The 24,347-nt window shown below is 36.1% G+C and overlaps 1 long non-coding RNA gene across 2 annotated transcripts in view; it reads left to right on the top strand.

Annotated features, from left to right (window-relative positions):
• Nucleotides 1-13,204, top strand: part of LOC135424734 (uncharacterized) — a 301,350-nt gene extending 288,146 nt beyond the window's left edge. Inside the window, exons 5-6 of one of the 2 annotated variants that reach the window (XR_010435332.1) lie at nt 12,212-12,351; nt 13,105-13,204. This is a non-coding gene — a long non-coding RNA (uncharacterized LOC135424734). Of the gene's footprint in view, nt 1-3,227; nt 6,858-12,211; nt 12,352-13,104 lie in introns of those variants that run through there. The other variant, XR_010435331.1, reaches the window with a different exon arrangement.
• Nucleotides 13,205-24,347: the final 11,143 nt, after the last annotated feature.

The raw sequence follows: 24,347 nt of genomic DNA, 5'->3' as shown, positions 1-24,347 counted from the left end.
TTAAGGGAGAAATTACAGTTCCAACATATTTTCCAAACATTTAAACCTTTCTCATAAAATTATTTCAGGCCGAAAAATGTCTCCTGCTCATTCTCAATCCAGGTCTCGGAAGTGAATTTTCTTGGAAGGTTTCATAAAAAAATATGTTCAGAGGTTTTACTTTTACATAATAACTTTTAAATACATTGCTTGACATTTTCCAGATGCATTTTTGTGCTCAGCAGCTCAAAAGAAGCCCTTATTCAGGAGATGGACTAATGGCAAAAAAAAAGAAGAAAAATTTTTACCTTTAACCCTTCTGATCACTATATGAGAAAAATCATTTGGTTCTGACAGAAACACTCCAATTTTATGAAACATAAATCTGCTAGTGTTTATTGTCTCCTTCTGATAGGGCTAAATTCTGAAAGAAACTGTAGATCAGCCTTTTCTAGTGAAGTTAAATATATACTTTTTTCAGGAAATTGTGTCTAGATACTGCCTTTCACTGGTGCATTGCATAGGAGGTGATTCAAAGAGGAAAGAAATATCTCAGAGCTTCAAGGAAGTGATCTTTTGAATTAGAGATATAACAGGAGGTTTGCGGATAGCTCAGGCTCTGGATCACATGTGTGAATATCTAAGGAATTCAGATTAATATTTAGAGATTTAGATATCTCCTGGAGGCCAAAAAAAATAAGGGCGTAGTTCTCAGGAGTCCTCAGAACTTTGTGCGTAAGAGATATTTATTTCTATTCTTTGTCATAATCAACGTGCTTATTTATTAGATGCATATGTTTCTTTGTTATATCACACTCTCTGGTGTTTAGAGAGGAGCCAGTGTGTGTTCTTACTGCTTCCTTAATGCCTGCTTTTGTGTTCGGGCTTTGCACTATTAGCTAGCCATGGGATAGAAAGAAATAATCCATAACAGTGTCTGTGTGGACATCTCAAGCTAATCACGGCGGGCAGATTAGGATACACTTGAATCAACTTTTCAAGGGTTAATGCAAGCACCAACTTCCATACTGCTGCAGCTGCACTGCTGCTCATGGTCCTAATGTGATCGAAAAAGCTAGCTCAGGCAATCCTACGGTCCACTGCAGTCTGCACCCTAGACGCGTATTGCCTGCTTCTAAAATAAGGGTAAGAGGAACAGCAGGGATTTTGTGAGGATAAATATATGGATGATGTTGAGACCCACAGTTATGCTGAGCAATAAGCCTGCCTAGACAGAATAGAAGGAGATGCAGTCCTGCAGAGTGGGAGTGTACAATATTGTTGATGCAGTGGCCTTTCTTTTTGGTGCCATTCCTGGCTAATAGCAGTTAAGCTGCTGATGTTTGAATCAATAACTAGTTATCCCTTTTCATAAAGGAGATCATTCAATAATGGAAATGACAATAAAAGCCAAGGTGGATTCATCTGGCAAAACTCAAGCATTCTTTTCAGTGGCATTAGCAGAGATCTCAGAACTCTTTCCTTAGTCTTCAGAGTTTCTGCTCCTGTTCTCAGAAGACAGTTAGTCTTTTCCTGGATGCTCTGCTTAAACACTGACAGGACTTTTTAGATGTCAGACGCGATTATCTTATCTGTTCAGAGTACTTTATCAACCTGTCTGATTTTCATGAAGAAGGTAAATAAATTAAAAACTTGTAACAACGTAGACTTCTCTACCAAAGAACATGTCCCTGATGTCATATGCTAAACTCCAACCCTTAATGATTTTAAAGCTGCTTGCTTAAGAGTGAAAGTTAGAAAAGGGAAAAATAATCACTGGATTTAAAAGTTCATGCACCCCCAGCATCATCTAGTATGTTCCCACTGAAATCAATGAAAGTCCTCCTCTGGCTTCATGGAACTTGTGCAGAGTCCAGGTCAATCACATAGTCACTTCTGTATTTTCAGTTTGAGGTAAAGCTAGGGCCATAGTAATTTCCAGAAGAGCAGGAAGGGACTGTTGATACTGGAAAAAAAGATGCAAATATTTGTAGCAACTGAAGTCCTATTTCTATTGAAGACAATTAGAAGCAGAAGCAGAACAATGTAATGAAATAAATGAAGATTTCATTGTGAACTTCAGTGGAAAAAGTATCAGGTTGCAGCAGCAATTAAAATAATTTTTCTGGGTATTGTTGGCACAGCATCAGATTTTTAATACGGAGTGCTAAAGAGGATGGAAAAACTTAAGTGTCTTGGTATTTTAGAATGCATTACTACATGCATTTCAGCCTCTTCCGTACAGGTTTGGCTCATTTTTCTGAAGCTTTAAATAGCTAAAAAATGGCTTTCCTATGTTGCCCTGATATTCTATTATATTCTGTTCTTTCTTTCTGGCATGTATGATATAGTATAATGACATCACATCCATTAAATCTGTCTCTCTTGCTTTCAGAAACTTGTTTAAGGTTAACTGAGGCACAGGGGTTCTATTTCACATTTGATGCTATTTAAACTGCAGAGCTCTAATTCATAATGCCTTTAAAACAATGAAAGAATAACCAGTAAATGGGTCACTGAGGTTGATGCAGGGCTTCTGCACTAGCAATACTCTATATTTTATATATGATCAAAACACTTTTCATTTCCTGAACTCTTCATATTGCCAAGGAATACAATCCATACTTAGTTCTCTTAAGCTAACTTTGCTGTTTTTATAAAGGCTGCTGATTTGGCAATAAGTAAATGAAATTTAATGTTAATACCCTTGTTAATTACCTGAGAAATGACACCTACAGTACTTGTCATCATTAATCTTTTCTTAAGCAGATGATGAACTGGGGCGAACATTACATAAATGTATGTATATACGCATACATACATTTACACATAGAGAATAATAATCCAAGAAATATAACAATAGAAGACAGATTAACTGTAATGCTGTTATAAAACTGCTATGTGTAATTGTTTTTCTTCATATCTCCATTTATGGATGTAAAATAGACTAGCCAAAACCTGAAAATTGCAACATTGTCCATCTAAAAGTTCCACAGAGCAAAAACCAGCTCTTGAATAACATATTTTAAAATATGCTATTATACATACTAAATCTAATTTGAAAATGTCAAATGAGACCATATAATTTATGAGCTTCAGACAGGTAAATGCACTGTGTAAGCAAGGAGATTGCGATGGTTCTTTTCCAAGCTGTTGTCTAGGAATTTTTTGTACTGAAGTATTAAATATGATAACCCCCCAGCTCAAAGCTGGATGTGCTCCAGATAAAATTGCTTTTTCTCTTTCAGGCAAGAAAAAGAGGCTGTCCTTGAATACTGACGTAGTAACTTTTGACATCTGGAGATGCTGTGTTCTTATCATTTCCAGGAAAACAGTATCTAGAGGAAATGCACCCAAAAAGTTAAGATGTATAATGCTAAAGTGTCCATGACAGACCAGCATGACAAGACATGAAGCTTACATAACTGATAGCTACATTATACAAACCCAAGAATGGGTTAAGTAATGTCCTCCTATGCAATCATACTACAGCCAGAGTTACTTCCCCCTCACCACAACCTGTCACATCACAAACAACACGAGATGCCAAGCCTTTAGAAAGAGGAACCTGCAAGTAACTCGTGGGTGTTTATGGGTAGTGTTTGACTAAGGCTGATCTAAGAATCACTGGAAAGATTAAACTATGAGCTGTGCTTGATCTGTCTATAATATGAAAAGAGAAATAATTGTCTCACTGTGACAGCCCATGTGTGTGTATATGTGTGTGAATTTGCATGTCACTACTGAACACAGAAACTGATTTGTCACACTAGAGTACCCCGTCTGTCTTAGGAAGATCTTTCTTGTAGTGTCCATGATGAGGTCTGTCCATGGAGGTTTTCAAGACTCGCTTGATTGAAAACCTCAAACGACCCTTTCTGAGCTCATTGTTGAGCCTGCTTTGAGCAGGAGGTTGAGTAGGAGACCTCCTGAGTGCTCCCCCTTGCAACAGCCTCTGTGATCCTACAGCTATAGCTGGATACCTACAGAGCGTCACAAGAAACTACTGTGCTATACTGGAAAATGTATGTATTTCTTTACAGTGTTTTTTTTTTTCTTGTTTCACTTTGGGAAGGGGGGGTGGGAAAGGAGGAGGTATTTATTTGGGAGTTTTTGTTTGTTTAAATTTTTCTTATTTCCTTTTTTTCCCCCTCTGAAACTCACAAGAAAGTAGATTTCTACCAAAATTTTACAGGATAACTCCTTGTTTCACCTGACTTTTCATCATAATAAAATATTTATTTAATGAAGTTCCATTAATGTCTGGTCTTTTTTCTTCATGCTTTAACCCTGATTTTTTTCTTCTTTTTCTCTCCATGTTACTGGTTAAATAAAAATATTAGCCTGCACAGTGGGAGTGAAATTGAAATTAAAGATGCTGTCTATTTAAAAAGCTTTTAAAATCCTCCAAAATCATAAGAAAAACATAATTTAATGAAAATGTACAAGTTATTGTGGGTTTTTGTTCCCAGACAGCTTTTTTCTTCAGAAATGGGCATGAATCATGGTAAGTTTTTTAATAGTAGTAATCAGAAGGCTTTGCAACTGAAACCAGTCAAATTATGGCTTCTAAATGTAGACTTTTTTTTGTTAAATGTTTAGTATAGCCATTCAGGGAAACATAATGTTGTTTGCTGCTAACTAGCACAGATTGAAAGTATTTTTCAGTCTCGATGTTGAGTTGTCTAAGAACCTTTGTTTATATTGCATCCTATTTATGCAAGAAAATGAACTTCATTTTGAAGCTAGTATCTTTGAAATAGAGGATAATTTGCACTGCATGGATTCTGTCTGCAATATCAGCTAAGTTTGCTGAGAAAACCAGTGGTAAAAACAGTAATGTTCAAACAACTATATCTTTATTCTATGGATTAAAGGTGTGACAATTTACCAAAATATATACCGGTGTGAGTCTTAATAACCTATGGTGGAATTATATCTGTTAAATCTCTAAAACAAATGACCATCATATTTTTTTAGAAATGCCATTTGGGACTGCTTGCTAACTTAATTTCTGCTAAAAATTATGACACAAGAATCACAGTCAAGAAGTTGGTCCTAAAATTCTATTAAAAAAATCTTTCTCTGGTCCAGTTCAAGAGAGATTTAATTCCTCTCAGTCCAATGAATGAGATTTGCTTTGTGATTCTTGAAACCGACGCTAGTTTGAAGACAAGTTTATGAAGGCATTGGCTGATCTAGTGTGAAATTGGGTGTTTGAACAGTACTTTTCTCAAGAGAACACAAAATCTACCAACCTGGGGATGACACTGTGATATATATAGTTGCAAACTTCCGTACTTTGGAGTACAATGCATGAGTATCAATATCAGGTTCACATCTGCCCATCAATATAGACAATGTCATATAACTTTGCTCAGTGACTTAAAGGCAGAATTTCTGATTGGAAGAGTGGACAATTGTCAAGAATTGTTTGGAAGATAGTTGGACTGAAGACTGTACCTAGTAAATAGTTCATACAATAGCTGTGGAAGAGAAAAGAGTGTAGTTATATTATTAAACTATTAATCAGTAGGTTCTGTGCCTTAAGTAATTTGTTGAGTTTGTGAATGAATAAAATTATAAACTGAAGTCTTCTAAGTCTTTGGAAGATGACCTAGCTGTGGACCATCCTTTCTTTTGTTTGTGATGGCTCCATACAGGAGGTTTTTCTCTTTTTACAGTCCTAAAGCTACGATAATTGACTTCTGAAATTAATCAGCTCTCTGAATAATCAACTTTTAGTCAATGCACCTGTAAGGTTCTGCCTGAACAGCGTTTAACAGGATTCAATTAATAGACTGTGAAGTCCTTGGGACAGAGTTTTTTTCTTAATTTTATGCTTTCACTTTATGGCGTTGATTTTCTAACAATTTCAGTGAGTCCCTGAGAATACAGGTGCTCTCCAAGCCTGAAAATACATTTCTCACTATTCACTCTTGCTCTTGAGTATTTCCGATGCAACCAGATTAAAATGTGCTTCTCATATTCTGAGTGTCCTGGCTTCCTAACGTTTTTAAAAGGGTCATTCACTTTAGTGAGAGTTTGCAACTGAATGAAAAATTCACTGGATTTGATTTTTGCATTCTCACATGCTAAAAGGAAAGTGAAGTACAAAATTACCTTCTTAAAACTTAAAAATTACCATGTCGAAATTGAATTACAGACATGATGAAGAGAGGTATCTTATCCATATGAAGCATATACATGCTAGTTGATATCAGTATGCCGACAAGAAACCAAGAAGATTTCCAGAAATCCTCAGCATCTAGATCCGGATGAGTTTCAAGACATGGTTGTCTCTAGTCTAGTGCTATAACGAAGTACCAGATTTTCAAACATTTTTAAGCATTGATATCCCCCCCATCTTAATGGGAGCAGGTGGATGAACACATTTGGAAATCTAGTTCACTACTATACTGAAAGGAGAATGAGAGATCAGATGTTTTCAAGTGCAGATGTATCTGTTAGTACCCTGGAATAGAACAAACCTGTCTCTTTATTTCTGTATATTTCAAACATAGGATAACAGAATGGTAGAATATGCTGAGTTGGAAGGGATCCATAAAGAGCATCAAGTCCAACCCTTAGCCCTGCACAGGACCATCTCCAAAAGTCTCATCATGTGCCTCAGATTATCATCCAAATGCTTCTTGAACTCTGTCAGGCTTGGTGCTGTGACCATTACATATGTGTTGCAGAAAGATTGTGGTGCTCCTAAAAGGTCAGATATTGCTTCCAAAACTAGAGGTGAAAAACTGATTCTGTTAGCTATCATCAATGGTCTCATTTGCCAACAATTATTTAACTTCATAAATCTTTAAGGATTTTACAAGTAAAACTCATGCAGCTTTAAAACTGTTGAGTTTTGTTGTTTTGTTGTTGTTTTTTTTTTTTTCAGTCTGATTATTCACAGCTTGCTAATTTGTAATTGGACTTTTACAACTCAAAAACCTCCAGATTTCAGAAAAACTAATTTATTTTTTCTTGGTTTAATTGTGGTATTCACACTCAAAACTGTGGAGTGAGATTGCTTCTAGTGGGTCGTGTGCAGTGTTCTGGAACTAATAAAATATATTATTGATTGCTTAATGAAAAGCACCATGTTCATACAAATTTACTGTGGCTGAGAATGGATACAACAGCTATTTCTTATTCTGTTTTGAGGATCACCTGCCATTTTACTTGGGTGTATTTCTGCATATCAAGTGTGCTTTTAAATTAAATTATGGTTGCCTACAGGGCACTATATTGGGTGGCTCCATTAAGGTGCCCTTATACTTTTCCTTCCATGCAGTGCTACCCGTTGCTTTTAATTTAGCTTAAGATCATCAAAATTAATTATGATAGAGTGTATTAAAAGTTGAAATAGCAAATCAAGGAGTTTTATTAAGTGCCCTTTAGATTTCCTTATGTGTTTAGTGGTTTTAGCTTTTATTTGCTCATCACTGTCTGATTCATCATGATTACTATGAGAAGGATCTGTTAAGTAGAACAAAAATGTCTGAATATGGGGGTAATAGCTACAACTCTCAGTTCCTACCTGGGCTTGATATCTCTACCATGTAAAATAAATGTACAACTGTTCTAGTAGTACTGTCGACTACTTGTAACTGTCCTTCCCCTGTTGAGGTGTTTGGTCTGTGTACTTGGCAGCAAAGCAGTGGTTGTGCATTAGGCATTTGAAAATGCTGCTGATTCCCCTCCATCATCTCAATGGCAAAAATTCCAGAGTGTCCGTGGCGCATCCCAATAACCATCACTGCACTGTGACGAGTCTTGTAGTGGGGAATGGTCCCCCACACTATCTGCCAGACATGGCACAACATGCCTGCTGCATGGAGTGCTCAAGGCAGGATTTATTTGGATTTTTTAACTCACAGTTGGTAGGAACTGGTGGACACCTGCATATACAGTGGTCGCCTTGGGTGGGCTTGTTTCTGTACTGTGTTGGTTGGTGTCCCCAGGCACATAACCTGTGAGGTTCCCCTAGGCAGAAACTCCTGTGGGGATCCTAATTTAGTTGTTGCCCAAAAGAATTGTTAATTCTGTGGTTCTAGTTCACACCTTATAAACCTTTAGCCTTCTACTAAAGCAGAGCAAACTTCATACAAATGCCTGAGCTTGCTCTGTCCTCTGCATCTGCTGAGTCTCTATCTGGGTCTTACTACCTGGCTGCTCAAACTGGAGTGACTCAGGGTGGTGGGATGCATCTGCATCTGGAGAATAAGATCTGGCAGTCATTAGTGACATTGAATTACAAAGCTTCACACGTAAGACATTGTAACATCTGTGTTGTATTCCAAACCTAATTAACAATATGATCTCAGGAAAAACTCAACCTGGAAAAGACGCTGTATGTGGTTCAGTGAACTATCATGTATTCATTTTACTCATGCTGTAAAGTCATAGCTTTTTAAGTGAAAAAGACATAATAACCACCTATAACCACCTTCAACCTTAACCTGTCTATCCCCACTACATTACTTCAGGTAATACATTTGATATATGTACTATACCCATTAATGTGTAGGATGACATACTCTTCTTACCATAGCCTACTTGCAGAGGATTAATAATGTAATGAGCAACAGAATAAGCACAATACCTGTACTGGAACCATTCCATTGAAATAAAATACATGAAAATCCCTGCTAAACACACTACTACTCAAACACATACCCTGAATGCATTGCACTGTGATGAGTCTTGTAGTGGGGAATGATCTTCCCTCGGGTGAAATCAGCTCCTCATTTCTAGATGTATCTACAGCCAGTGTACCCAGTTATCTGTCAGTTGTGCTTCTCAGGTGAAATCAGCAACCCACCTGAAATAAGACCCAGTATGCACTAGCTTCAAGACCATTCATTCCCCGTAAACTCGTAGCTCAACTTGCTCCTTCATACCTTTGGCTCATACAAGTCAAAGAATGTAATCCATTAATTTATTTAATAAACAAAAATTCTTTTGGGGTAAAAGAGGATGACAAAAATAGTTTTGCATTAATTATACAATTCTGTGTAATTGTAATATCCTTTTGTTCCAAAAGTTAGGTCTCCTCAATGTTTCAAATCCTCCCTTTGCTTCTAGTCAAATTTTGTTTAGATTCACTTATGATTTTCCTATACCATTTAAACTCCTGCTGATCATCAGAAATATTATTTTCTCTGTAATCAGTGTGCAGGTTATCTCTAGGACATTTTTCAGATCAACCAAACAGGTTGTGCTTTTTCAATCTTTCACACAGTGAGGCATATTTTAAAGACAGCATCATTGCATCTTTTCAGAATGATTTCCAGTTCCTTGATATCCTTTTAGTATTATAGAAATTAATTCTGAACAAAGAATTTCAATACTAGTGCCACTAATGCTGCCTTACCATTTTTATCATGTCTCCTTGCTTGCAAATCAATTAAGGATCATGTTAGCTCACTGAAGAAAATCAGGTTCAACTGGTCATCTACTATTACAGTCATTTGTTATCAATCTTGAGACAGAATCATTGCTCTTTACAATAGCTTTTCTCATCTTACAAATAATCCTTGTTTCTAGATAGAAGTCCTTACACTTGGCTGCATTAAAACCTATGTTTAGATCCAATTTGACCTCTGCAAGTGATCCAAGTCACTCTACAACTGACCTGTTCTCCGTATTATTTACCATTCTACCAATAGGTCGCAACCAGTTCACTGATTAATTGAAAGTAAAAGGAAATAGATTTTTTTCTGTATAAATTATTTTAATGCATGAGGCCATGACCCAAAGCCCATTAGACTCACTGAAAGAATTTCTATTGAATTTGGGGAACTTCAGATGGGGTTCTGAGTCAGTTGCAGTTTTGCTGCTTTAGGAATTGTTCTCATTCCAGGATAGAGTAGAATACATTATAGGCTTTCCTGACAGCTACAGAATTAATTTTTTGTTAGTTTGCTCTAGGTTTAATAAAAATTATTATTATTATTATTTTATTTTTTTAATTGTGCCAGCAAATTACATTCAGGCAGGATGGGATCAAAAACTGGCTTCAGAGCCCACACTGGAATTAAAGATAATGTTCAATAGCTTAACAAGCTAATAGTCTATGCATCCAGTTTCTGGAATTATCTATATGCATGGTCTTAATATGTTCTGTATTTTCTAAAAGAGTAAATCTGTTGATTCAATCATTTTTCCTTAGTGACACTAATGAAAAGCTTTATTTGATGATTCTGAATCAAAATTCAGGCTGGTTGTCAATTTTGTGGTAAACCAAAAAATTTCAGATTTTCATTCAAAGATGGTATGTACTTTTTAAAACACTGAATAATTTTCCTACATATTTTATAATCTTAAAACACTGAATAATGTGAATTGTCTTTGTTTCAAGTAACTCTAGGAATAATATCAGTAATCCTTAATAGGTGGAAATTTTTTTTATAAAGAAAAAATAGAGGTTTCCATTCAATTCCAGTTTCGTGAACCTCAGTTTCTAATAGAAAGTGGAATGCATTTTATTTGAACCTGTCTTGACTATATGATTTACAAACTAATTTTTTTTCAATGACTGGTACTTGGTCTTTTATGGGCAGCATCTAATGCAGTAAGTCCTTGATCTCAGTTTAGATTAAAGCACCAGTATAATAACTAATAATAATTTTTCAACCAAAAATAAGCTGTTATAGAAATAAGGAGGGGTTACTTTCAGGTGAACATTCTTCAGCATTGGCTTGAAGCCATCTTCAGCAGTCAGCTACAGACAGATTTATTGGTCAGATGACTTTAAATGTAAAACAAAAATTAAAATCCCAATCTTGGGACCACAATAAAATCGTGGTCCATGCCAACATCTAGATTGTTGTAAAGGAAAGCAAGAATCTATGTGGACTTAAGAACTACAGCAATCTGCCTCAGGCCACAAGATATCCCCCTGTTTTTTCCCCCAAAATCATAACTAGGGGGTTGAAAAAGCCTTTATATGTTCTTTTAATGATATTAAAGGCAAGACCTACAATTTTCTCCCTTTCAGTGGCTAGAAACAGAAGTTTTACTTCTAGTTTTTGCCTATGTGTTTTGGCACACGAGGCTGTATCTTTCAATATCAAAGTAGTTGAGTAAGATAATTATACTGATACTAAAAGATTCAATGCCTGTAGGCTTTCTTCAGTGTATTGTGTATTTATATCAGAAATGAAGCTTGTCTTGTCTGCTTGCTGTGCTGTGCATGGGTTCTTAACCTCCTGCTAAGATGCTGGCTATTGATTTGGGTTGGCTCTCTCTGTAGGTGCCTGGCATGTTGCCTTATTCTCACAAAGTAATAAATACCTAGTTCTGAAAATTTGGACTTTTGTTGGTACTTTCAGATGGCCACCAGAAGCACATCTTCACTGGTTGACTGAGAGTACTGCCTTAATATAGGGACCTAAAATCTAAATTGAAAGTGGCATGCAGTAATTTGAGCAAAGACAGTAGATGTTCTGCCCTTTGCTGAAAAGTGGGTGGGTGGATAGCTGACCCGCAGCTGATAGCTTGTTACCAGTGGGTTTTATTGAAACTTCCTATGTTCTTTTCCTCAAATGGGGTTTTTTTTTGGCATTCCCCAAGTCTGCTATGAAGATACAAGTAGAGACAGAGAGAGAATGAGACTTTCTTACTTACTTTTTTTTTTTTCCTGTGTTTTTTTGATAGGGTTCATATGTAAGAAAAGGGAAGTCACAACTGTAGTGGTGATGTGGGATGCTGGTCAAAAATTTCCTTGGGCAGTTTCAACAGGTGAAACATCATGTCAGAAATAGTCAGCTAGGCAGTAAAACTGAGGAAGGAAAACCAGGAAGATTGTCAGAAATGTGTTCCTGGCTGAGTGACAGAGACCCACTGCAACAAGCATGCAAATGTGCATAACCAGTTGTGTGAGCAGTGTTGCTGAAATTAAGGGAAGGAAAGATGTAAAAAGGAAGGATATTACTACAAGTATTATTTTTCAGGTTTTCAACCTTCAAGCTGTGGAATAGTTTGGCTTTTACTGCTCAGCTTTACAAAACACTTCAAAAAGTATTGATGTAACAGAGGAAGGAATATGAGTAATTGAGCAATATAGGCTCTTAGATCTCACATTTCTATGACTCATAAAATTCAGGCTATGAAAAGTAGGACAAGCTTTAATGCAAGGAATAACACAAACATTAATGTCAGTTTATTTTTTTCCATCAATAACTTTGAATCACAAAAGGTTTCCCCATTTTTTCTTTATTTTAAGGAGGAAAAGAATTCACAGTTCCATCTTCACTGCTCTGCTTAGCGAAGACCAAGGACAAACAAACGGCAGGAAAACCTGGAGGGTGTTTTGCTGCAGATTGGGAGCAGCCACTAGGAGGGGCTGACTGCCTTGTAGAGAAGGTAGGGGATTGATTTACTACCAATTCCAATAAAAAGTGTTAATAAAATTTCAGTTCTAAAAGTAGTGCTAAGCTAAGACAAAGTTGGAGTATTTATATATTATTTACAATGCTTACATAATAACTTGTGGGATAAATGCTGGGTTTAATACTAATGTACTTCCAGGCAGCGAAGATATTTGAGGGCTTGATTTCAAAAAAACCCTCAGAACACTGTTCTCTACTAAAAGATAAGATCTGATTCATGTCAGTGCCTTAGAAAGAAATGTCCTGTATTTTATGCACCATTGCGGGACACAGATAAAAGAGCTGATTGAATAATAAAAAAAAGAAAAGGTCTCTGTTCCGTATATGTTTGAAAATCAGTGTGTGTTAGGCCAGGTGGCCTTATTCATAAGCATGGCTCTTGGACAAAACAGCGTCTGTTTTCCCATAACAGCCTTTTTTGCTGCATTATAATCTCTTTATATATTTAATACCATAAATAAAACACTGGCATAGAAGAAAAGTATAAATAAAACACTGGCATAGAGGGGATATGCCAAAAGTGATCTCTCAAACTTTTTTCTTTCATATCAATGCCATAGTTAAAAGAAAAGTCTATTCAGTGCCATACTGGAAGGGATGTGGAAGCAATAGTTGTATACCTCTCTAGACTGGCAAACACAAATAGTCACACCAGCAAACTTACAAATGGGATTGTTCTTAGTGATTCCTATCAACTGAGGCTTCCTTTTTCTCCTCCTTTACCTAGAACTTATCGGTTATAAAAGATGACAGAGTGATGATTCTGACCTCTTATTCAGAGGTATTTTGGAAAAGATTGCATATTTCAACCAGAGATCAAGGACCATGAAAAAGGTAGGAGGGATTGCTCTTCTATCCTAATTTACAAGACAGTGAGTGAAAACTGGTGTTTGGCCTATGATTATAATTACTTATATTTGATCTGGTGAAGGACACTTCAGGGCAAATGCATCCTGTACATAACTTCTTTTCTTGTCTAAAAAAGGAAGGAGAGAATTTGATTTAGAAATGTAAGTGTGAAATATAAACTTTTTTCTTTAATTTAAAGAGAGTCTTGAAATCAAAAATATTGCAGCTGCCAAACTGTAGCCCAGTAAATTTGCTGAAATAAGGTTTATTTTAGAGATCTGGAAAAATAAGAAAGGGACAAAGAGAATCCTCAGTTCTCTAAAGGCAAATTTCAGTGAGGATGGATAGGTTTATTGTGAAAAATGGGCTAAGGATATTCTTCTTTGGGTAGAGGATGTAAATGATCAAGGTGAAAAGGGACAACATGAGCTGACCATCTGTATTCAACAAGAAGATATTTTATTTTTTCCATATTCAAAAGTACACTACTGTGAGTAGGAATCTTCTTCACACTGATGTAATTAGTATCAGCACAAGAAACCTGTCTCCTGTTTGTTTATAAGCAAGGGAAAAAAGCCAGCAGTAATGAAAGTTAAAGCGTGGTTTCAAAGCAGCTGTTTGCTCTGTGAAGGAGACAAGTTGAATATTGTTTTTAAGCAGACAAGATCACTGCTCCCACTGAGTTCATATGGAAAATGGTCCCTGTGACTTCAGTGCTGCCTTCACGGTAGGCTGAGGAAGGCTGGAAACTGCTGCCTTTCAGAGGCTAGTTCTTGATTTGTAGGGAAGAAACAATTCCTACTATTGGTGAATTCAATATGCGAGTGTAACAAGGGTCTAGGCTTTGCAGAAAGGCCAGTATCTGTATTCAGAACTTGGTGCGAGCTTCTTGAGGCAGGGTGTTACCTTTAAGAAGAGAAACAACACCCAAAACCCAGATGGGAACTGACAGCTCCTGCTTCATTGCCAGCTCAGCTTTGGTGCTGCCTCTCACAGAAGTGTCCATATAGTGTAGCTCCCATTTCTTTTGCTCAGAGGGATTCCCACTCCTGATGAGCTGGAATAGCAGCAACAAGAGGTGGCAGATATGCAGAACTGCCTGTGGGTGGCAAAGGCTCTTAAACAACTTCATAATACTGACTCCTAATGAGTTTATTCAGATATTCTAAATTCCTTCACCAGTGGCAATATTGGGAAGCTCAAAGTGAAAGAACAGCATACTGTCCCATATCAACTATTTCACCTACAAACTCTGTCTGAAAGAGTTCTTTATACAGACAATCCACTAGAAAATCAAAGACGGAAATCAAATATCCAGACTAAACATTTTTGAGGGGAGAAAAAGAACAAAAGTTGTCCACTCCTACATGGTGGTGCCATATACTCATGCTAAGTTGATTAAACTAAAAAATGCATTATAAACAAAAGTGATAACTCTCTTAGTACCAAAATTATTCTTTCATTGTGAGGTGTGAGACGATGTGTCATTGGTATAGTGCATGAGAATTCATCTACCGTCAAGAACACTAGATTCCCACCTACTCTATCATCTGACCTGGTGCAGGGATACAGATTTAAGATACTTAGAATTAGGTTTACAGTGCCATTTTATCTCTGTCTTTCCTATTAGACCTTGTGTTGCATCTGCCATTATTGTGAGCAAGTATCAAAAGTTATCAAGTTTCCCCTATTAGAAATCCAATAAAGTGCTCTCTTGGACCAACTGGTTACTTGTTGGCAAGTGAATATCAATTATTTTAGCTGTGATAGCTGAAATACTTGCCATCTCTGGCTGCCTCCATGGCCAGTTTCATAGATCAGAAGATACGTGGGACACCTCAATTACTCAAGGACAAAGTGACTTGGCTAATAGATCATTAGCAGCTTGAGCTAAGCAACAAGGCTTTGCAAGAAGCTGCTAGGGGATGTGTGCATTGCTCTTCACTGGTATGAAACCTTAGCTGTCTTCATGACTTCTGTCTGTACCTGGATGGTGTCTGATTAAGATTTTTTCTTCATTTCATAGTAAACTTTCCCTTGCACCTGTTTAATATTATCCTGAATGAACTGTAATTTGAACATGACAAAATTAGAGAACAGAGTCTCCATTAAAGAGGGAAAGTTGTTCTTTTAGGCTAAATTTCCTGGGCTTCTTAAGATGGATCCACTCCCTGTTGACAGCAAAGATCCTTCACACTAACACAAAAGCCTGAATAAGATCAGAGATTAGTAACTGTAAAAGAAACATGACAACTCTTCATTCCTCTTTAAGTAAGGTTTAGTGTTTAAAATGCAGTTGACCTAATTTTGTTTGGAAAATCTCTTACTCTTTTTATCCACATTTTCAGGAGTTTTCCTCTTCCCTTTACTTTAAGGGAGCATGCCATGTAACTTTATGGCTTCATTCTGCTCAACTCTTTCACTAAAGAAAATATGGTAGCTGGGATAAAATGTGCTAAAGTAAGTCCAGTGTCAAGTATATCTTACCTGACTTCAGTCAAATGCACGGTTTTCACTGTGATAAAGCTTGATTTTGCATCTGTTCATACTTTTATAGACAAAAAATATTACTTGTAGATATCCACAGTTGAAAACATTTTTGATGTATGAACCTTTCCTTGAAATAAGACTTCTAAAGTAAGTGTAATCTTTCTTGCATATTACAGTTAATGAATCCTAAGTTCTTTGTGGCCTTAGTTAGAAATCTGCTGACCTCAGGGAGGATGAATTACTAGCTACTAAGTATTAGTAATAGTAATCCTAAACACTGTTCAGTCCCTTAGGTTTAGGATCCTAAAATCTCCCTGAATAAATTCACCAGGAGAGCACATATAGCTGAAGGTTTGATGGACTGGGAAGTACCAACCTTTTCTACAAATGATCCCTGATGTTGCAGCCACTATTATATATGAGAAGAGACCTTTTTAGAAGCTGGATAAACTTGATGCATCCAAAATCATTAAACACCTGTTCCATTAATGACATGGAATTTGTCTTGTGTACAATTGCAGTAGATTCCATCTGACAGTTCCTCTGAAAGAATTGGGCCTAATAAGGAGGGCAGAGGTCCTCAGCTAATGAGCAAGTGGAGGTTCTGATCTATTAGGTTAGATAGAAACTACTGTGTTTTTGAGACTTAAAATATGACCGGGGCTTTGGCCTTGTTTTGAAGCATTTATTAATCAGTGCCTTAATCCTGAAGGACTATTCACCTGAAATCAGTAGAACTATTCACAAAAGTAAAAGATGTACTATTGGGCCACAGCAATATATTCCCTGTAACATCATTAAGTCATCCTCCACCTCTCAGCCCCTCTTTCTCCAGCATGCTGGCTCATCATCCAGTGAGGAAGAGTTAGTCTTGTTCAGCCCTTGCTTAGTCTGCAAGAAATGTACTAACTGAAGATCGTTTCTTTATAATCTGAATTCTTGACTAGTAGAGAAGCCACCTTTTTTTTCTCTAACAAAAAGTTCCGTTCTAAGTAAAGTCATAGCTCAACATGCTTAACATGCTTAGGTGAATTTTTTGCCAGAAATACCAATATTATTGAGTTTATAATTCTGTTTCCAGGAAATATTAATGAAAATATCTGTGAATATTATTTTCATGTGAAAGCAAATAATTTCAGAGAAAAAACTCTACAGAAATTAAGTATATTTTTGCAGATTTCAGTAACCATGAAAAAAAAACAAACAATGAATTAAAACTTTAGAACAATTTGGCTGTGTGAAATAACTACTAACAGAATTTGGGCACTGTGCAGTGATGTCATCCTGTTTCTCTCTCCACGTTGTGACTCATTTTATAATGTGTATTGGCCCTGAGAAAACTCTGCTAAAATCTCACAGGCACTTATCTCCACTCGACCTCTCCAAAATGCAGCCATCGAAACAGTAACTATTTATGTGAATGTCAGAGATCTGTGCTAACAGTTTTTTGACTGAGATTTGGTGATTTATTCTTATCATTGGGTACTGTGTTAGAGATGCGATTGAGGCATGGTATGTTTGGGATGTCGTTACCCTTTGAAGTCATTAGTATTTTAGGCAGAGGAATGTAAAGAGGCAAACGTACTGAAGCTGTATGTGGTATCACTGACAGAGTGGTGGTAGGCCCACTGTAATGAAAGGTTCCAAAAGTACAGGCTGAACTGCAGACACAGACAATGTGGTTAGAAAGGCTGTTACAAACATCTCTTTCATGAGTCAGGCCTAGGAGGACTGATGTGAAGTACAGTGTTTGGTAGGTCACATGTAGCTGCTTGCCCACCATGGAACATGGTTGGACCTCCTCTGGTTGCACTGTTACAATGAGCTCTTCGCTTAGGGAAACACGTGAGATGTTGCAGATTTGTCACAGGCAGCAGATGTTCCCATATGAAATGATAGTAAATGATGTTCTGTAATTATTTTAGAAACTGGATGTAAAAAAATCAGCAATTTTTTTTTTCCTAGTGGATCCTCATGCATTTTTGTTTTGTATACCTAAACCTGTGCAAAAAGTAACCATTCAACTGCATTATCTTCCACTGCTAGCATTGTTCTTCAAGGCACTCTCCTTTGAGTGAACATTCTTTGCCCTTAATCTAAGACTTAGTGCTAGAAAGGTCTGGTTGGAAGAATAATGCAGACATTATTCCTAATATGAGTACAGTTTCCACCTCCAGAAAGCGTTTTATCTGTATAGTTTATGCTGATAAAATAGGTAAAGCACAAACAGTATGCCATGTTTTGTCAGTTACCCACCTAGTTAAAGTGTTTGCTAATTCAAAGTTGTTACGTAGTCAAACTAAAGGTTTTGAGTGTTGTCCTAGCTCCCAGCTTAAGGCAATTATTAACTGTTGACCTGACTTTTTATCATTAATATATCCTGTGTTGAGTTGGTCTGTTAAAGATAAGTAGCATGATACAGGAGCTCCTGTATTCCTTGGATGGCACATGATGAAGACTAGCCCTCCTTACACATACATACTCGGGGCAAATAAAAATAGCTAATATACTTAAAAAATTGATTTTATTTTCTATTGCACAGAATGAATTCTTCCCTGCTCAATGTGCAACAAAACCAATCCTGGTTTGTGACTGCTAAGACCAAAAATTGCAAATTCAGTTTTCACTTAATTTATTAAGCAGCTCTGGTTTTACAGTGTAAGAGATTATTATTTCAGATTGTGCTAATATAGCTTACTTTGTCACTACTCCAAAAAAGTACCATGTATTTTTCATCTTCTTATCTTTACCAAACTGTAAGAATTTTTTTTCAATCCTAGATCATATAGAGCCTCCTTTCAGAACCTGCTGATTGACAACAGCAGCTTTGTTAAGGCAAAGTAAATGTCATAAAATGTTTTGTTCTACTGCAGACACTGGCAAATAATTGGCATCTGTTTTCTGTTGTCTAGCTGCCATTCTGTTTTCTGAAACAGAAGCTTCCATTTCTCATTTAATTCCTTGATGAATTCAGTCTCTTATGGGATTGAAAAAATTGTTACAAAAAAAATGTAAAACATTCTGTTAAAGGAAACCTAAATAGTTTCATAGTGATTTCCGTGTAATTAATTATTCAGACTGGTTGGAACTTCTTAAAATAAACCAAATAAAAATTCAAGAATGTTTATCTTGACAACTGTAAAATTCTTCGGCTGAATAATATAATTACTTCTGTGTTTGTCTGGATATTCTTGATAGATTCTATTGGAATTCAGTCACTTTTGTCATCAGCTTTACTGTTTTACAAAATACGGCATAATTTCTGTGTATACAGTAGGAAATTTTTCAATTGTATCCAACTATTGGCTAACAGGATATAAAATAATTATCAAAATATATATTCATCTCCTTAATGTTTTATGCAGATAAAATAGCACTCTGACTTTAGGAATTCTTTTGGCTAAGCATATGACATTAATACTCATTAACATGCTCTCAAATATATTGCCAGAGTGATAATAAAATCAACATCTTCTAATTTTTATATTGAAACTAAGCCAAAGTGCATTTGATCTTGTGACTACTTAGCAGTGTGCATGATACTAAAAATATCAACATAAATGCTGAATAAAAATATAATCTCTTTATTAAGTGAAGACAATATTGTATCTTTTATTGTGAACTGATGTTCAACTACAGAAGCAAAATGCATGATAAAGGACTAAGAATCAGGCAGATGGATAAGAGATCAGCTTTTGTTTTCACACTTAAATGTTTTGTAGTTTATTATAAGATACCAAATAACACACAAAGTTAATTCCTGTTTTTACACTTACTCTTTGCTGCTAAAGTCTCAATAGTCATTGAAGTTTATGGGAAATATTTGCCTAGAGTAATGTAAAAATCAGATACATTTTCTGCATTGTTTCAGATGAGACCAGCATACAGTACATTAACAGTGGAGTGTGCTCACAACACACTCCAGTAAAATTCAAATTCTACAGTCTTACAGAATGAGTTGCAAATTTCTTCACTGCTGTGAAACGAAGAAGATACAGTTTTAGATAATGTGAATCTGTGATTATTTAGTAGCAGTATTAATTAAATATATAAGTATTTGGAAGATAAAAATGCATATATAAACACAGATATTTGCTTCCAGAGCCCTGAATCTGTAAGATTACTTATGTGAGATAAGGTAAAATTTGTTGTGGAATCATTGTCTTTTCATGTATAGTATGTGTGAGATATTTCTGTCTCAATCCTATCCCTAGGTGAATTCCTAGGTTTTTTTACTATCTAGTTGCTAGCAGATTTAGAAGCCAAATCACTGCAGATCTTTATAAGATACTTTACCCCAATCTTACAGTTGTGGTCTAGTACTGATAGGGTAGTGACATGTAGGAAAAAAACCAGTTACTCCCTCCACCAGAGAGTTTTGATATTAGCAGCAAAATGTGGGAAGTTTTGTTTTGTAGAGCCTTTATTATCTTCACCATTTATGAGACAAAATGGCAATAATTTAATTTACAACATTGTGAATCTGTATCACTGAAATAATGAAGTCTTGCTAAAATAATTTTCACTCTCTCCCAAACCTTGTTATTATGATTTTGGTTAAAAATAATTGTCTGAGGCCTCATTTCAACATTACAGTTAGTTACCCAGCATTCTCAGATTTGACCTTTTTCATCAGCCTCAGTTGCTGTTCCTAGTTTGGCTGTATGCTTACCTCTCTCATCCTATTTTACTTCCTTCTCTGTTAAAAAAAACCATTAGAAAATCATTATGCTCTGTGCCAAATAATTCTTTGTGAAATACTGTCTATAATATTTTCAACTCTTGTATCAGAACATAGCCTGCAGTGTTTCAAGCTGATTTGATATTTTGAGAAATTTTCATATGTTTTGCTATTCTGATTGAACATTAAGAAGAACAGAGGAGGAAAATAAAACAACTTAGTTCTGAAGAAAGAACAAGTGCCTCTTCTCTTTTTTATAGAAATTTTTGAATATATCATGTCTCGCTGCTTCTGCATGACACCTGAAGAAGAGTTGCCCAGAATTATTTTTTTTTAACTTTGCAAACTGATCTACTAAAAAAAAGTGTTTCATGACCTTTTAACATTCATGGCTGCAACACCATTGCCACTGGGATAGTGATACTCTACTGTGATTTATAGCAAGCAGTTTTTTGAACTCTTATCATATCATAAACATATCGCTGCCATTCTCTCTATCATGGAAACAGCTACAACCAAGCATTGTCCAGGGACTCCCACATAAGAAGGATGAGGATCTGTTGAAGTGAGTTCAGAGGAGGGCCACAAAGATGATGAGAGGGTTGAAGCACCTCTCCTATGAAGACAGGCTGAGGGAGTTGGGGTTGTTCAGCCTGGAGAAGAGAAGGGTCTGGGGAGACCTTGTAGCACCTTCCAGCACCTAAAGGGCGCCTAAAAGAAAGGTGGAGAGGGACTTGTTACAAGAGTGTGTAGTGATAGGACAAGGGGTAATGGTTTCTATCTGAGAGAGGGCAGGTTTAGATTAGATATTAGGAAGAAATCCTTCACTATGAGAGTGATGAAGCACTGGCACAGGTTCCCCAGAGAAACAGTGGCTGTCCCATCCTTGGAAGTGTTCATGGCCTGGCTGGATGGGGATTTGAGCAACCTGGTATTAGTGGACAGTGTCCCTGCACATGGCAAGGAGGTTGGAACTAATGATCTTTAAGGTCCCTTCCAACTCGAACCATTCTACGATTCTATGATTCTATAAGCATTAAAAAGTTTAGCCTGTAGCAAAACCCTATTCCATGTGAATGCTCTGGCCAATTGAAATTTGCACAGTCACATTTTTCTTTGAAGTGCAAATAATGCAAGAAAACTGTTGCTATCCTCTGACACGATAACCATTAAGCTGCAGTATACACTTAAAGATGTATAGTGCACAGGATAATTCAGTGAAAAGGCAAAAGGTTTTCATATTTCTTTAGTTTATTATAGTAGAACTGGTTCTAATAAATTTTTGGTTGTTGTCACCTAAATTTTGCTTTGTAAACAATTTTAGGAAAACTATTTTCATAATACACAAGCTAAGAATTCCTGAACTTATGTTGGAATGCTATTCAGATGTATATTGAAGTTCTAGTACTCACGTTTTTTCCCACTGAAAATATTATAGCCTTACATTATCTTAGAAATTATATTAATACCCCTAATATTTCCTTTTTTTTGAATGAACTCAGTGGAACTGTTATTTAGCATGGTATATATAACATATTATATAGCATGGTCTTAAAAAATGCTGTTTATTCATCTACCTTCCCTCCTTTAAGGATGGAGTCTTATGACATCTAAATCTCTGATAAGACTTATGGCCTTATTTCTTCCTGAGTAGTAGGAAATGTACCTTTAACACTGAAATAGTTCAAAACAAAATGCTTTTGGTGATTTTCAGAAATCTGAAAACATAAAATAATTCTGCACTTTCGCTCCCCCAAATTGAAGTGAATTGTTTTATTTTTGAGCTTTCTCTACTTCGTTTTAGTTTATTGTTATTATTATTATTATTATTAGACATGTTATCATTTCCTTCTACCACCTAAAATGACTGATTTCTACCTCCAGGTAAATTGCTTCCTTTTCTGATGTTTTTTTCTTGTAGATCAGAGTACCAATATGGCCATGCTCTTGAAAGGGAAGCACCAAATGCACAGCTCATTTATCAAGGCAAAAGTGTTTAACTATGACCTTAAGCACATGCTGCTGCTTGTTAGTTTAACTGAAGCTACACAAACATGATAAAAGGTAACTGACCTTTATTCTGTGCTCTAGATATCTGTTTGATGATGGTCTCACTTTGTCCAGAGGTTTAACAAGTGTTTACTTTTTAACTAACTCTCTGATTACATGATCCTCTTTTCCCTGACTCTCTTCCTTCATCATATGATACAGCTTTTTCTTAAGTCTGACATTTCAAGTGAGGGTCACTGTATTTATGCAGTGCCAAGAACTAGGAACAGTCTTATGTGCTGAGTATGCTCTTCCCCATTGTTCTGCAAATTAGTCAACATGAAATCAAATAGTGATAATGTGTTGTTATGATTAAGGTTAATAAGCTACTGATTATCTCCATAGACTACTGTTCCAGACACATTATTCAAATGGATTGCTTTTTTGAACTAGTTGATAAAAGATCCAAATTTCCCCCTGTTGTGATAAAAGATGTTGTAAGCCTTTAGAGAGATAGGGAAACATTACACAACAGGAACAGTTTACTCTGTCCAATACATTTCAGATTTCTTATGGTGACAGTAGCACACTGTGGCTCCAGAAAGCTTTGTCTGGTAACAAAAGGATGCTCCTCTATGTCTCTGAGACTAAGCCACTTGAAAAAAACACTTCTGTCAAGAAACCTATTGTTACCTTTCTGGTGTGTGCAACAAATTTAACAAATTATAGTGTTCAGTTAATCCATGTTCTCTAAGCTTAATCGACATGCAAGGCCACTAGTTTTATGTAATCTGGACTTGACTAGCATGAACTCAGTAGCTCAAATCAAACAACTTTCAGTAAAACCACTGAAGATAAAACAGTTTAAAAACTTTCAAAAAAAACCAACCCCAAACGCAGCTAACAAACCTAACCATAATTTTAGCTGAGTCTTTGTCAAAACTGACAACCTGAAAAAACACTTCCTAATCTTCAAAATTCACAAAAGTTTTCAAAAGAATAAGCTTAAAAGAACACCAGCAACCTATATATTCATAGGATACATAAATCTCAGATCAAACATAGATTTTTCTTTTTAAATGATATTTTTTTTGCCCAGTAGTGGTTTTACAAATAATTTTAGATCATTTTCATTTTCGAAAATGCTTACTAGAACAACTGTTTCTTCTCTACACTTTTTTCTTCTCTAGCTCTTGAAGAGAACACTTTCCTTTGAAATACTCAGTAAAATCTAGATTTCTCTTAATGACAATGCTTCATGCTATATTTTTCATTAGCCTCAGGAAAAAACCTATGCAAGAACTTGAAAAGCTTTCTCTAACTTCTTAACTGAGTGTTCTGAGGGCTACCAACTGGGTCATTACTGACAAGCTTGTATTTTTATGCTTTATTACGCTGGTTGGCACTCACGTACCCCAAAGAAGAGTAGCTGAACACTGAGCTAAGAAAGGGCACTTGTTCTGCCAAAGAAAGCAAGGTGCATGGTGCAAAAGTGCTTTGACAATCAATTATTAAGAATCCAGAGATGACAACCCATATACATGCATGTAAATCAATAACCTTTGAGCATTTAATCCGCAGGGATCACAGCAGACAGTGGCAGAAAGGATCAAGGTCAGGGATAGTGAAGTCAAAGTGATGGTGAAGACCAACTACAGCCTAGTCTACCCCTAAGAAAGGAAAGCTTGTAGTGGCTTCATTGAACTGTATTGTACCATGTGATACCACATGAAAAAAGATAAGTTAAATTTTGAAGTTCATTTCTTGCATTTGTTTAGAGAAGTCCATCTTGTTCAGTTCATGTTTTTGTTACAAAGCATGCATGTGAATTACTAAGCGCTCAAGCTCCAACCATTTATTTTTCAAATATCTCTTTCTTACCTTATTTTTACATAACCAGCTCCACAAGACATAAATATGAAGTCATTCAAAAAATAGGAAAAAAATGGAAGTCTGATATT

This window comes from Pseudopipra pipra, chromosome 1, assembly GCF_036250125.1.
Source record: "Pseudopipra pipra isolate bDixPip1 chromosome 1, bDixPip1.hap1, whole genome shotgun sequence".
NCBI lineage: Eukaryota > Metazoa > Chordata > Aves > Passeriformes > Pipridae > Pseudopipra > Pseudopipra pipra.
The sequence above is the reverse complement of the archived record's forward strand: the minus strand, read 5'-3'. Positions and strand labels throughout refer to the sequence as shown.